Source organism: Phacochoerus africanus, chromosome 15 (assembly GCF_016906955.1).
Source record: "Phacochoerus africanus isolate WHEZ1 chromosome 15, ROS_Pafr_v1, whole genome shotgun sequence".
Taxonomy (NCBI): domain Eukaryota; kingdom Metazoa; phylum Chordata; class Mammalia; order Artiodactyla; family Suidae; genus Phacochoerus; species Phacochoerus africanus.
In genome coordinates this window covers 32,251,383-32,267,977 of record NC_062558.1, presented here as the reverse complement: position 1 = coordinate 32,267,977, position 16,595 = coordinate 32,251,383, and positions in this window count along the sequence as shown.

Here is a 16,595-nt window from a genome sequence, read left to right as displayed (position 1 = left end):
CTCATCTTGTTTCTTATGATCTTCCACTTTGAAGCTCAGTTTAAAAGAAATCAATGTCTTCTTAATCTCAGCTTCCCAGGAAAGAGAATCCAGTTCGGCTAGTCTAGATTTGATGTCCACTGTTGGCTTAATGACATGGGCCAGGGGGCTACTACCAGGTGGCACAATAGCTGCTCCACAGGGACTATAAAGATACTCCTCAAAAAAAGGTGAGGGCAAGGTCATATAGTGGAAAGAACACTGGACCAGGTGTTAAGATAGACATTAGTCCTGCTCTGCCACTGATTTGCTGTGTGCTCTTAGGAAAGTCACTTGACCTCTCTGAGCCTTAATTGCCTCAGGCTGCAAGGACCCAGTTGAGAACTTTAAAGCCTGAAAAGATTGTAAACTGTTATCCCACCTATGGAATGGAAAATAAAAAAAATACTGGTCCATAAGATAAGGGTCAGGCCGTCTGACAGGATTCTGATTTCTATGATGCTTTTTAAATTGAAATAACAAATCAGTTGGGGGGGTGGAAATACTTCCAGCTGTCCCTGCTTCACTGGTGCCCTTGGTGCTGCTTTTGTTCACCTTTGGGGAATCTAGCAAAGCTACCCACTCCAGCTCTGCTTCACCATCTTCAGCCCTGCTGAGTGGTCTAATCTCCACATTGGTGGCATATGGTCCTTTCTGCTATGGTTCATTGGACGACAAGAGAACCCCTCACCTAGGTTAGACCTATGAGAGGTTCCTTCCTAGGAAAGAGAATTTGGACACAAAATTCCCTGGGAGACCAAAGACTGATTAAGAGATTTTGAGTGTCAGGGACTGTGTGAAGTCAGCCATTTTTCCCCCAAGTATAGGCACTGCTGGGAGGCTGCACACACACAGCCATTCCCTCACATCTTCCTCACGAATAAAACCCTGATTTGTGTTCCAGAATTGAGTGGAGAATCCTGAATCTCATAGAAGTGAGCCTGCCCAAGATCCTGGGGTGGCCAATGAGATGTGAGGGGAAGTCCACCAGGGGATTCAGGGACAGCGGTGCTGGCCGAACATCCAGTGCCCATAGCCCCTGAGGTGAGCTGAAGTACCTGAGCCCAGGGAGGAATTTGAGTTCTGTTCCAGCTGCAGGAACTGGACTGCCAGTTTTTTGGACTGCCCAACTGCCTGCAGTAATCTCCATGTCTGCCTACAGCAGCTTCTGTCATTTGCAATCAAAACCCATCACATAGCAAGATAGTGGGCATTTCAGAATTTCAGATTCCTTCCTAATGGGATGAGAACAGCCCCATTCCTGGCCTCCCACTGAAGCCAGAGTCACCGATTATAATCTCAGTGGCAGACTGCTGAGATCAGTAGTGATAAGGAATCTGTACAAGCCTTCAGAAAGTGATGCGGCCTCATACAGCAAGAGCAATAAACATGTTTACACCCTTCAACCCAGGAAACCTACATCTGGAGATTCATCCTAAGAAAACAAGTCAATGGCTAAGAGGGGGAAAAAAAAGCCCACAGACATGAAGATGCCTACTGTAACATTATCTCTACAGGAGAATGAGCCTATGCTCTTGGGAGTCAGAATCCAGGTTCTCTGGTGGAGAGGGGTCAGAGCTGGGATAACTGGAAGGGGAATAGAGAGGGGCTTCCAGGGTGCTGGGAATATTCTGTTTCTTGATCTGGTTACCTGGATAAGCTTACTGTGAAAATTCAGCAAGCTGTGAATTTCTGATATGTACCTTTTATATATGCATATTGTACTTTAAAAAAACAAACAGTTCTCAACAAAGAACAAGATAAGGACTTTGTTTGTTTAGGGGCCACACCCACAGCATGTGGAAGTTCCTGGGACAGGGAGCAAATCCTCACCACAGTTGCAGCCTGTACCACAGCAGTAGCAAGGCCAGATCCTTAACGTGCAGTGCCACAAAGGAACTTTGGAGGGAAGGATTTTTTTAAGTAAGTTGTGGTAGATCTATGAAAGGGACATTCCGGAGAGTTGAAAAACAAATAAGCACATTTTGGGGCACATGCATAATACACCTGTCTTGTTCCGCTCACACCACCCCAACTCACTCTCCAGCCTTCTCTGTTTGCCCCGCGTCCCCAGAATCGGATAGTATGGCCCACATCACCCAGAGGCTCCCTCTGGTTGGAAGTAGCCCTGGGAAGGATCAGCTGGAAGTGGGGCCAGGCACGGAATGGGGGGTAGAACTTGGGGACGAGGGGGCAGTTCTAGGGCTTGGGGGGCTGGAGGGGGGTGGCATTCTTCCCTCCTTGCTTCGTCGCTGGTTGCTCGGGTGCAGCCTCTGTCTAGATTCCTCTTTCCAGCTTGTACCCCCTCTGGGCCCCCATCACACTAGATCATTCCCCGCCTCTTCCCACCTTCACTATGGTAATGGCTCCTCTCTGTAGCTGATCTCTCAAGGCCTCAGCCTTCCTTCTCTGATCCCCTAACCCTGCCCACATACTGTGAGCAATCCTGTCTTTAAAGTCCCTCATGTATCTGGACTGGATTCAGTTTTCTTCTGGGACCCTGACTGTTGGAGCCCTTCCCCCCATTTTCCCCTGTGACAAACAAGTGACCTTCCTGGATTCAATGCTGCAGGGACTCTGCCCTCCAGAGGGGATGGGAACCAGCCTGGAGTGAAGCCAGCATTAATTTCAATTTGGCACCAGGAGTGGTGCCTACTTTGTCCATCTTGTTGAAAAAGTGAATGTCTGCCCCTGCCCCCAACTGGGCTATCTCCCGGCCCTGGCCCCAGCCCCGGCCCCACCCCTGCAGGCCAGGCAATGTGCTCAGGTAGAGCACACTGAGCTAGCAGAGAGAGAGAAAGAGAGAGAAGGGTCTGGATGCCACTACATTTCCCTGGTGCCCGAGCAGCATATGCACCCACTGTGCTATTCAGTTGCTCTAAGTATAGATTGCCTCTGTCTGGTCACCTCTTCAAGGGAAAACTTAGGTTTAGGTGACAGATGCTGCCATTTGCCTCCCAAATATCTACTCTCTCCTTCCTTCCTTTCCTCACTTTCATCAAGGATAATAGCTCCCCTTGAAATGGAGTTGGCTTTGCGACTTGCTTTGACCCACAGAATGCTACAGAAGTGATGCTGTGCCAGTTCCAAGTATAGGCCTTAAGAAGGCCTGGCAGCCTCCACTTTTGCCCTGGAAGCCAGCACCTGCCCCAGAAAGACACTTGACTACTCAGAGGCCACCATGCTGTGAGGAAGCCCAAGCGGGCCATGTGAAGAGGCCACATAGAAGAGCACCAAAGCCAGCTGCCAGCTGAATGCAGTTCAGTGGATGGCCCCAGCCAGTGCCATGTGGGACAGAAAAACCATCCCAGCTGTACTCATGTCAACCCAGGGTCAGTCAGCGTAAGAAATAATCACTTGTTTTAAACCACTAAGTTTTGACGTGGTCGGTTACACAGAATAGATAACTGAAATGCCTTTCCTCCTGGCTGGGACTCTATAGTGTGGGACTTTGATGGCTGAAGCTGAGTCGGCTTCTTGGGATCACATGGAGTGATGTCACCAATATGCTGAGCAGGAAAAAGGCAAAAGACAGAAAAGGTCTGGGTCCTGGATGATACTGTTGAGTTGACAAACTAAAGCTGGAAGCTTCCTGCTTAAAACTTCCTGTTGTGTCAGATTGAATTAAACATCTCATTTCATAAGCCTGTATTAAACAGTTCTTTTGTTACTGGCTGCTGAACCCACTCCGAATGATGTAATAAATTGGTTGCAAATATCACGTGACAGGTTACTTGCAGGGCTCTGTAGTAAGCATGTCTTTTTATTCTGATGCTTTTTATTCTGATCTTTATTGAGATCTTGGAGCCTTGCTCAAGCTGGGAGGCACTGTCCCTCCCAAGATTAGCTAATTCCTAGAAAGAGCAAACTCACCTGGGAGCCAATCTTTCACCTGCAAACCAACCTGTCCAAAGCCCACACCTCAACTGCCTCCTTTATAAAGCTCTTAGCTCCAGGCCACTGTCCCCCTGCCTTAATCCCTTCAGGGCAGGGTACTAGACAACTAGGGAAGGAACCTGTACCCCAGAGCCTACTGTTTAGCAAATGAGCCATTCCTAAACATGCTCAGCCTGCCTACTTTGCCCTATCTGTTCCTTCCTGCAGCAACTACAGTAAAGTCTCCTGCCCACATTTTCCCCTCACTCCCTCTGCCTCCTGACTGACCCTGGTGTTTCCCCAAGTGCCCCCTGACACTGTGAAATAATAGAAAATATAGATATTGATCTCTGCCCCCAATTCCCAGAGCTCCTAAATCCCCTGGTATTTCCTAAGTGATACAAGCACTAGGAGCATCTTTTTTTTTTTTTTTTTTTTTCCTTTTTTGGCCATGGCCACAGTATACAGATGTTCCTGCGCTAGGGATCTAATCTGAGTGGCAACGCTGGATCCTTAACCCACTGTGCCAGACTGGGGATCAAACCTGCTCCACTTCAGAGACAAGCTGGATCCCTAACCCGCTGTGCCACAGCAGGAACTACAAGGAGCATCTTTTGTCCTAATACTTGATCTTGATCCCAGTTTTGGACACAGAGTTCCTAAATCCTTTGGAATTTCCTGGGTGATAGTTATGACTTTTGTTTGAATGAGGTGATTTGTGGTGGGCTTTTGCATGGGGTCTGGTCACCAGGATAATGAAGCCATGATTAGAAGCTTGGAATTCCTCCTCCCCCCCCCCCCACTTCTCCAGAAAGCAGAGAGGGGCTGAAAATGGACTTAATGATCAATCATGCCTATGTGATGAAGGCTTCTTACAAATCCCCAAGGTATGCAGTTCAAAGAGCTTCCAGGCTGGTGAACAGGTGGAGGTGCTAGGAGGGTGGCATGCTCAGAGAGGGCGTGGAAGCTCCACACCCCTCCCCCCAGACTTTGCTCAATGTGCCTCCTCCAGAGATCTGGCTGTTCCTGAGTTATAGCCTTTATTATATTACAAACTGGTAAACATAAGTCAGTGTTTCCCTGAGTTCTATGTGCTGTTCTAGCAAATTATCAAATCCAAGGGGGAGGAGGTCATGGGAACCTCCAATTTATAGCCAAGTTGGACAGAAGTTGGGGGCAACCTGGAGACCTACGACTTGGCGACTGAAGGGGAAGGGGCAACCTCATGGGATTCCAGGTAGACAGTCAGAATTGAGTTACATCGAGGTAGGACAGCCAGCTGGCATCACAGAAAATTGCTTGGTGTTGGAAAACCCCACCCCTATGCATCTGGTGTCAGAAGTGCTGTGAGTGTGGTAATAGTGTGAGAGTAAAGGAGGAACACGGGAGGAGTGAGTTTTTCCTAAACATCCCTATCTGTTGTGCCTCCTATTTCTGGGGATCTGAGAGTATAAACTTTCTTCGTGGCAGTCATTTCCAAGTCTGTGTGTCTTACCATATCTGATTAAAACAAATCCCAGGTACCTCTGAAACAGGCTCCTAGTCTGGTACCTGGTGCCTGGGATGCCTGAGGGCACCAACCGTCATTAATATAATGCAGAAGATACGGAAGACACAGTTCAGACCTCTAAGTGCTTATTTTCTAATTGGGGAAATCGATGTCTGCTGGGAAAAGTCTCAGTGGTTATTGCCCCAAGCACAGCCCACGTTCCCTGAATGTCTAGAGAGGACAGGGTCCCGGGTGAGCTCAGGTTCATGGGCTCCCAACACTGGGCATTGTCTCCCCTCCTGGGAATGCTCTCTGGGCAGAACCTGAGCCAGGCTGGGGCTGAGCAAGGTGCAGGGTGAGGCAGCTAGAAGGTGAAAACCAAGTGCTAAGGCCAAACAGACAAGTGAGCTCCTGGGGGCAGGATCTTGGGGAGTTTGTTTTCTGGATTACTGAGCTCCAGAACTGGACTGCCCTACAGAGAACCTGCAACCTTGCGTGGGAGGTGGGATCTGCTAATTAAAAGGGCTAAGCCAGTTTAAATACCTGCTTTTCCTAGCCCATCCCCCTCAGGTTTCTGGAATGGGAGCAAGAAGGGGCACTCCACAGAGTACAGAGGTGAAGAATTTGGGCTTCAGTTTGACAGGCTAGGCTGCAAATCTCCGCTTTGCTTCTCACAGTTCTGTTGCCTGAGGCAAGTCACTTCCTGTCGCTGAGCCTCAGTTGTTCTTCTGAGAAAAAGGGGTAAAAACTACCTACCCACGGACTCTCTGAAAATCAGCACCTAGGCTAGCACATAGCAAATGGGCAATGAATTGTTGGTTGTTATTATTTAGGAAAATCAAATTAGGGAACTGGATAGGGCTGACTGTCAGGAGAAGAGGAGAATACAGTTTCTTGGTCTTTCCAAGGACACATTAGTAGATCCTACTACTGGTCATGAATATTCACTACCTATATTGAGTTGCACTCAGATGTGGTCACATGACCTACTTTAGCCAATGAATGACATGTGGACAGAAGTGACATCACTTCTGGGCAGAAGACTTTTTTTTTCTTCTTTTGCTTTTTAGGGCTGCACCCTCGGCATATGGAAGTTCCCAGGCTAGGGGTCAAATCAGAAATACAGCTTCTAGCCTACACCACAGCCACAGCAACACAGGATCCCGGCCACATCTACAACCTACACCACAGCTCATGGCAGTGCTGGATCCTTAACCCACTGAGCAAGGCCAGGGATCAAACCCACATCCTCAAGGGTCCTAGTTGGGTTTGTTAATCCCTGAGCCACGAAGGGAACTCCCTGGGCAGAAGCTTTAAGAGCTAGTGTGTGTGGTCCTCCAGGCTCTCTCCCCTCTGCCACAATGCCTGGCAATTCCCAGGTAGGCTGCTCCCTCAGCTTGGGTCTCAGAGTGGGCTCTGCTCCATGGTGGGCATGGATTGTATGGGAAGGGTGACTGACAGGAAAACTTTGCCCTGTGGCACATGGAGTTCCTGGGCCAGGGATCAGATCCGAGCCATGGTCATGGCCTAAGCCGAAGCTATGGCACCTTGGGATCCTTAATCCACCGTGCCAGGCTGGGGATTGAACCCGCGTCCCAGTGCTCCCATGACACTACTGTTTCCATTGCACCACAGCGAGAGCTCCTCACACAGCAGTAATTTTAACAGAATTAGAGTGGATGTCGGGGAGCTGAAAAAGTGAAGGAGAGTACCTAGACCTCGTACCTAAACGCAGAGACACTAACTGCAGAAAGCGACCACTGTCCCCAGGGCAGGTGGACAAAGCATGGAGGTTGGAGTGTCAGAACCCAGAGCATTAAAGGAGAGGCCCCTTGGGGCTGCGACCTCTGAGTGGGGGGTTATTAGCATTTATGGGGACACAAAGAGGCTGGTTCCAGGGTTGTGCATAAAAAAACCAGAAACTGACCAGCCTTACAACAAATACTAAAGGAACTTCTCTAGGCAGGAAAGAAAAGATCAGCAACAGGAAACAAAAATTCCACAGATGACAAGGCTCACCAGTAAAGGTACATATACAGTAAAGATACGAAATCATCCATGCACAATTATACCATCAAAATCAGAAATCATGAGAAGAGGTGGGTACAAATGCAGGACACTGGAGATGAACTTGCAATTAAGAGAACAACTTAAAACAATCTCATATACATATAGACTCTTACATCAAAACTTCAGAATAACTGCAAGCCAAAAATCTACAATTGATACATAAACAAGGAATCTCTGGAGAAGAAATATATCTCAGTAAATAAGTGCATAATCCACCATGAAGGGGGTCATTTGACATCATTCTTGGAATGCTGAAGTCTTCTTAGATCTGTTTCTGATTTCCTCTCCATCAAAGAACTTATGATAATTATAATTAAATAATGCCACTGTACAATTAAATAACACAGTTCTACAATTGTATTATTAATAACAATTTCTCTCCATGGTACAATGTAAAGTCTATAATGTCTTGTTTATCACATCACCTAGAATGGTGTAATGCCTTTATTGAAGAATCAATGAGATGGAACAAATTGTGAGGACATATTTATATAGTTACACTGTTTTTTAACCAACTTATGCATTTTATATTTTACTTATTTTCAGAGTGTATTATTTTTGTTATGCTTACCAGTTGTTATTCTTTTTTACTATGCTATATAAAATATTTAATGGTACATAAGGCTTTCTTCTTTATAAATTTTAGTTGCATAAGATAACAATTTAATATAAGGCTAATTTTTAAAGAGAAATTGAAATGTAATAGATAAAACTAAGTAGTAAAGATGAAAGCCATAAAATTGGGATAAAGTATAGAATAAATTTCCTATTTGTCTCAGCATATTTTCCATTCCACTTCTCCAGTGGGAGTCACTTAATCTGTTTCTTAAGATCCATGTTATAATAATCTGTGTGAATGTAATTGTGTGTAAATGTATGTATTTTATTCTGTAAAAAATAAAAATAAAAAATAAATGTATACAAAAAAAAAAACAAAACAGAAACTGGAACCAGTGTCCACTGCCAGGATGCAGAAGTGTTGCTTGGGTGATCTTGACCTGAACAGACAAAAAAAGGGGAGCAAATCCCTTCTCTTTCCTCCAGCCTGCCCCCTATTGGCAGGTCCTACCAGGAGCAGCTGACAAAGCAGGAATGTAGCTGGAGGGGTCCCATCCCCAGCATCACAGAGCAGAGCATAGGAGGGCAGCTTTGGAGCTGAGAGACAGCAGCTTAATAACTAGCAGGTAAAATGAGAGTGAGAAATAAACACTTGTTTTAAGCCCCTGGGTTATTAGGGCTCTTTGTTACTCAGCATGGCCCAGTCCATCCTGACTATCCTGTCGCTTAGCCCCCAAGCCTGAATCCTGAGTCACCTCCAAGTATAATGTGGGACTTCCCTTCTTTCTTCTTCACCTCTTCGTCTGCCTGATGTAAAATGTATTCCCTTTCTAAGAGATTCTAGAAGCCTCTAAACCCCTAAACATTAACCCTCTGAGAGAGGCAGGACTCCTGGTCCTTTACAAAGGGAAGAAACAGAGGTGAAGAAACTTATTCAAAGTTACATGGTGCATTATTTGTACTACTCAGACTTGACCCAGATTCCTGACTCCCAAACCTGGTTGCCTGGGGAACTTGGTATTAAAAATAACGACAACAACAACAACAGATGCCCAGACCTCAAGCCAGGAGATTCAGATTCAGGAAGTCTGAGAGGGTCTTGATAGTGTCTGTTTAACAACAACAGTAATACACGCAAAGAGGTATAAAACCAGGCACGATTTTAACTGTCTTCCATACATGTACTCACTTAATCCTCCCAACAACCCCATGAGAGGTCTGTAATATTCTTTTCCCATTCTACAGAGGAGGAAAGGGAGGCACTTCTCAGTAACAAGCGGGAAATTTGATGCCAGAGAATATCAGATTCTTTTAGGAATTGCAAACTGTTTGGCTCACAGTGGCCAACATTTAAAACCCAGGAGCATTCACGCAAAAGAAAACAGAGTACAGTGCTTAAGAGCAGAATGCTAGAGACAGACTGTCCAGATTTGAAGCTAGGATGATCAACAGTCCTGGTTCTCCACAAGCAAAACATTCTCTGACATAAACCATACCAATGTTTTCTTAGGTCAGTCTCCCAAGGCAACAGAAATAAAAGCAAAAATAAACAAATGGGACCTAATCAAACTTACAAGTTTTTGCACAGCAAAGGAAACCATAAACAGAACGAAAAGACAACCTACAGAATGGGAAAAAATATTTGCAAATGATGCAACCTACAAGCACATAATTTCCAAAATATACAAACATCTCATACAACTCAACAACAAAAAACCAAACAACCCAGTCGAAAAATGGGCAGAAGACCTAAATAGATATTTCTCCAAAGAAGACATACAGATGGCCGACAGACACATGAAAAGATTCTCAACATCATTAATTATTAGAGAAATACAAATCAAAACTACAATGAGGTACCACTTCACACTGGTCAGAATGGCCATCGTTAATAAGTCTACAAATAGCAAACGCTGGAGAGGGTGTGGAGGAAAGGGAACCCTCCTGCACTATTGGTGGGAAAGTAAGTTGGTGCAGCCACTATGGAAAACAGTATGGAGGTTCCTCAGAAAACTAAAAATAGAACTACCATATGATCCAGTAAGCCCACTCCTGGGCATATATCCAGACAAAACTATAATTCAAAAAGATACATGCACCCCTCTGTCTACAGCAGCACTATTCACAATAGCCAAGACATGGAAACAACCTAAATGTCCACCAACAGATGAATGGATAAAGAAGATATACAATGGAATACGACTGGGCCATAAAAAATAATAATAATAATAATTAAATAATGTCACTTGCAGCAATATGGATGGACCTAGAGATTACCATGCTAACAGTGAAGTAAGTCCAAAAGAGAAAGACAAATACCATATGATATCACTTATATGAGGAATCTAAAATATAACACAGAACTTATCTATGAAACAGAAACAAACTCGCAGACATAGAGAACACGCCTGTGGTTGCCAAAGGGGAGGAGAGTGGGGGAGGAGTGTAGTGGGAGTTTGAGGTTGGCAGATGCACTGTTATACACAGAATGGATAATGAGGTCCTACTGTTTAGCCCAGGGAACTATATTCAACATCCCCTGATGAACCATAATGGAAAAGAATATTAAAATATATATTTGAATCAATTTGCTGCACAGCAGAAATTAGCACAACATTAGAAAACAACTATGCTTCAACTAAAAAAAAAAGTCCTGGTTCACCCAGACTGAAGAGTTTCCTTGGACATGCACTTCTAGTTCATGAAACCAGGAAAGTTGGTTACTCTGCTTTCCATTTCTGCCACTCACTAGTGTGTAACTTTAGGGCAAGTCATATGACCCCTCTGTACCTCAGTTTCTCCATCTGTAAAATGGATACTGTAATAACAGTATCTACCTCACAACATTAAGTCAATATTTAGGGTGTTTCTAAACTGCCATTACTGCCATTATTAAAACTTGGATTATTAAAACTTCAGATTTGCTTTCCTGGAAAGGTTGGAAAATCTGAAAAACAACGTGTATTCTTGTTTACCTATTTATTAAGCAAACATATACATGTAATGCTTTATACTACATACCAGGCACTGTCTAGGTGTTTGCAAACTTTCATTCATAACATCTCTATGAAGTGGGTTTTATTATTGTCCACTTTTACAGATGAGGAGACTGAGGCAGAGGGAGAGGAATTGACTTGCTCAATGTCACACAATGAGTAAGAGGCAGAGACAGGATCCAAATCCAGCCTGTCTGGCTCTATTCAGTGACCACCAAATAGCACATGGTCTTAACTGCCCCATCAGAAGGGCATTATTTTCTATCTTCCTAATTTTCTATCTGCATTCCTCCTAGGTCATTCTCTCTCTCCCTCCCTCTCTGGCCACTCCCGCAGCACGTAGAAATTCCAGGGCCAGGGATCGAACCTGCACCCACAGCAGTGACCCAAGCCACAGCTCTGACAGCATGAGAACCTTAACCTGCCAGGCAACCAGGAAACTCTCTCTCCCAGACAGACCCTTCTAAACACCATGTTCTCTGCCCACACATTCCTGGGGGGGTCTCGATTGCAATGGCAGCTTTTCTCAGTGATTCCAGGGAACCAATTTGAGGTCACTAAGTTTAGCTTTCAATTTCTCAAATCCAAGCTTTCTCAAAAAACGTCCTCTCCTCCGAGAGATTTTAGATTAATCCCCTTATCTAGCGGCTCAGGATCAGGAGGACAGTTGGGTCACCTGGTACAGCCTGGCCAGACTGGATTATCTGCTGTGACCCCAAAATTCATTCAGGCACACCTGCTCCTGAGAAGTCTGCTGATTAATAACAGCAGGGACTTTGAGGATGGTGTGTTTTTCACCTTCTGGGAACCTCTCTGGCTTGCACATGCACGCCACCCCATGCAGGGCTGCAGACAAACACCCGTGGTCCCCAATCCTCTCAGCTACCTGCCCTGAATCTGCATTATTTGAAGGTTCCACCAGATTCCACAGAAGTTGAGGTCTCAGAAAATAAAAGCTGAAAGAGTCGATATTATCAAATTAAAGAACATGAGAGCTGCCAGGATGTTCGGAAATCATCCCCATCGGGATCGCGAGTTTATTCAGTCGCCAAAGTTTTAGCAGGGAGGAGGTCCCCTCACCCACCCCACCCCCATGCTGTCTGGATGCCAGCGGCCTGGCCCTGGGGAGCAGGATTCCTCTCCCTCCAGCCCGCCTCCGTCTCAAGGTTATTGCTCTCTCCAGATCCCAGAGCAGCCTTTCCCCACACTCCTCCCTGCTCCTGCCAGTCAAAGAAGCCATCACCTTCTGCTAGTTCCCTTTCTCCTGCCCACAGCTGTGCTACAAGCCCTTCACCAACGCTCATCAGCTACCCCCTTGTCCCCTGTGGGACCCAAACTGATTGACAGATGTCCCTGCAGATCGACACACCAGTAGCTCCCAAGTCTGTTTCCTCAGCCCCTTTACCTCTTTGCCCCAAGCCCAAGGACTCATCTGCATCTGCTTCCCTTTCCTTGAAAATTCCACTGCCACCCTCTTTTTTTTATAGGGCTGTCCTTCTTACACTCAGTTTCAGAATGGGGTTCAACCTCCCAGCAACCCTCATGCTCTGAGTTACTTTCATTGCACACCAGGCATGAAAATGAGGTCTTCACAGGCATGAAAATGAGTTCACTCCCTACCCTATCCCTGCAGAAAAATCCACATGGGGAAGTTACACAGCTTAAGCCCTCTCCCAAAGTCCCAACCGTCATGAGCGTTGAACTGTTTTCCAAATTGGCAAATAATTGGTCGTGGGTAGGAGGTCCTGGTAGTTACAAGCCTGGACTATGCAGTCAAACCAAAGTTCAAATACCAGGTCTGCCATGTGCTAGCTGTGTGACTTAGGCGAGGAACAACCTCTCTGGGCTTCTGCTTCTTCAGGGAATCATTCGTGTTGGCGCACCAGGGGGCGCCACTTTCACCTGCTGCGGAGTGAGTGTCACCCCTGGAGTCCAGAGAGGGGCAGCGCTGATAACACCACCAGCAAGTACTATTGTTGTCAGTGTTCACTGTGGCAAAGTAAGCAATCAACCCATTAACTCTCCCCCATTTTACAGAACAGGACACTGAGGTTCAGAGAGGTTAATCTATAGGTCCAAGTCGCACATTAAATAAGTGACGGGTCAGGGCTTGCATTCAGGTTTCTTTTCATCCAGAGCCTATGCACTCTTTAGTCGACTGTCCCGTCTTCCCAGAGACCTCCAGTTTGGAGAGCTGCACCACACACGGCTTCGCAGCCACAGTCCACCCCTTTCCCCTCAGGGAACATCTCCCATCTCCAAAGTTTTCCCTGAAATGCAAATTTTGTCTCTTCTTCCCCTCCCCTTGCAGCGTTCCATGCAGACCCTCACTTTATTCTTAGCAGTCTCCGTCTGGCCACCTCAAAGACCATTCTAAACTCTACATCTGGTGTTTCGAGTTCCAAACGCACAGCAAATAGTTCCTCACTTGGAATCCCTCGGCAGGCATTACTAATCGATCCTGGCATCCTTTCTCCGCAGAGCCGGGATGCAGCGGTCAGGCAGGCAGCCATTACCAACTGATTCAAGATATCGATCAGGTAAAAATCGCATTTGCTATTCCTTCTGAAGATTGTAATCTGCTTGAAAGCAGTAGAGTCTTAATCAGCTCTGCCCGCTTCCTGCCCACAAACAGTAATACGTTTTCAGATATCAAGAACTAAGGAAAGTTTTGTGGGTGGAAAAATGTGGCTTTCCTTCTTACTATCACGTGACTTTGGACAAGTACCTCCATCTTTCTAACGTCAAACGGAAACGGAAGCTCAGAAAAATGAAGGAACTTGCTCAAGGCCACACAGCTGGTAAAAAAGGGAACAAAATTATGTCAGAGCCAAGACCTTCACTATATGCTGTTGGAGGTGTAGATCCACGTGAAATTCTTAGCACACTGCTTGATACATTATACAAACTCAGTAACACAAGACAATATAAAAATCCTTTGTATAAAAAGGGCTTGGCTCTGTTCCTTGGCCCCAGCCTTGCATAAAACGGTTCCCAGGGTCTTTGTGGCCAGAATCCTTTCTTAGTAGGAGAACACAGAAGATCCCAGAAAACCCAGGTTATTGGCTCACAGACTTGTGAGAATGTGTCCTCTGGGATACTGGGGCAGAGTTATCAAGCACTTTTTGGAACTCTGGGCTGGGTTGAGGAGCTGTGAGATGGAACTCTTGAGACCCCAGTTTGTCCAGCAAAGAAGAGTTTGGAATGCTGACCCCAGAAAGTCCCTCTCACATTCAAAGCTGTCTTCTCCTGCTTCCTCCCCATGGCCCAAAGCAAGCTGGTGGGTGGCAAGGATTTCCCCAGCATATTGTGCAACCTTGGCTGCCCCACAGCAGCAGGGAAGGTGAAGGCAGCTGTGGCTGGGCCTGGCTCTGAAACTTCCTGCGGGACCTGGCTGGCCAAAATAGGCACAACCGCTGATGAGGTCTTTCTTTCTCTCTCTCTTCCTTCCTTCCTTTCTCTTTCTTTACTTTCTTTCTCTTTCTTTCTTTCTTTACTTCTTTCTTTTCTCTTTCTTCCTAATCATCTCATAACCTACCAATTGAAAACATAGATCCTGGAGCCATAGGTTCAAATCCTGGCTCCACCTGTTACGAGCTCTCTGACCTTGGGCAATTTGCTCAAACTCTCTGTCCCTCAGTTTCCTCATCTATGAAATGGGGATAATAATAATACCAACTTTCATGGTACAGCCTCACAGTCCTTGGCCTCGCAGCCTAGGAGGGGAGACCAGCACTCATAATCATATGGTTAATTTATAATTAATAATTTAATTAATTAGTTAATTATTCTTACCAAAGGGCAGGGGAGTCAGGGAATGCTTCCCTTGCAATTGTGGCATGTCTATTCATTTATTATCTCTTCCATTAGCTTGTAAACTCCAGGAAAGCTGGAGTCATGTACATTTTATTTACTAATGTTTACCTGGCATTGGGAGGTGCTCAGTAACTATCTTTGGGTCATGGATAAATGAATAAAGTGATATTTCATTGGAGTTGGGAAGGATGAGTAAGAGTAAACCAAGGAAAGAGAGTAGATGGAAGAGCATCCTAGGCAGAAGGAACAGCATGAGCAAAGGCCCTGTGGCTGAAAAGAAGTTAGAGTGTTTGAGGAAATAAAGCAAGAATTATGCCTGGAGCAAGCAGAATGACAAGGAGAGTAGGGCACCCTTCCCAGAGCCTTGGGAGCCTGTGGTAGATTTTCTCCATCAAAGGCCCAGTAAGGGCTGTAATGGGCTCTGAGCTGGGGGGTCAGAGAGGCCTGAGTTCAAATCCCAGCTTCCCCATTTTCTAGCTGCATGACAAGTCAGGTAACCCCGATGAGTTCTGGATGCTTGTTTGCAAAAAGGACGTAATAGTAGTAACCTAATGCATGGAGTCTGGGGAGGATCATGGACTGTAAAGCACTTAGCACAGTTCCTGGCTCAAGGTAGTTCTCAAGAAATGTAGCTGTGCTCATAATAATAAATCATTGTATTATGATTGACCCGGATCTCCTGGTTCCCTTTCACTGTCCCTGAAGCTGAATCTTCCTCTAAAGGAGGGTCCCCATCTCCAGGCCCTCCCAGGGACATAGTTGTCCCTGCTTTCCCCATGCCACCCTCCCTCAGATCCTCCTGGGGCTGTTCTCCTTGAATTTCCTGCAGCCAAGACTGAGGAAATGGTTCCCTTGGCTCAGGGCAGAATCTGGATCCATGTTGCTAAGCAACCAACCCCTATACAGATGCCAGATGCAGCCTGGGCAAAGGGATGAACGTCAGCACTCTGGGGAGGGCCTCCTGGGTTGCTGCCAGGACCACAGGCTGCAACCAAGACTGAGGTAGGAGAGAGCCAAAGCAGATGGCTCACTGAGAATAACCATACAGCAGTGGAAAGCCTGTGGGATCAAGGGCAAATCCAAATGCATTCAGATCCCAACTCTATAATTGACTAGCTGTGCAGCCTCCATCAAGTCAGTGAACCTCTCTGAGCTTCAGCTTACTCATCTCAACAATGGGTTACAGACCCAACTACAAATTCATCATGAGGATTGCAGGATGTTGTCCATGAAAATGCCAGCATGACATGAGATTTGGCTCCCAATTCCCCAGACCAAGGTGGCATCTGTCCTGCAAGGTTGTATGGTGCACCCCTACAATTACAGTTAGGTTGGTAAGAGTTACACAGATGTAGGCTCAAATCCTAGCTCTGCCACTGTGTCAATAAAAAAGAAGATGGAGTTCCCATTGTAGCTTAGTAGGTTAAGAACCAGACACAGATTCTGTGAAGATGTGGATTTGATCCCTGGCCTTGCTCAGTGGATTAAGGGTCCAGCATTGCCACAAGCTGCGGGGCAGGTCACAGATCCAGCTCAGATCTGGCATTGCTATTGCTGTGGTGTAGGCCAGAAACTGCAGCTTCGATGCGGCCCCTAGTCTGGGAACTTCCATATGTTGCAGATGTGGCTGTAAAAAAAAAAAAAAAAAAACGAAGAAGAAAGTTCATTTCCCTTTGATGAAAAAGTCCAGGCCAGGCCTGGTTATGGTGGTCAGTAGTATAAGGGACCCAAGGTCCTCCCAGCCAAATACACCTTCAGTCAGGCCCTAGATG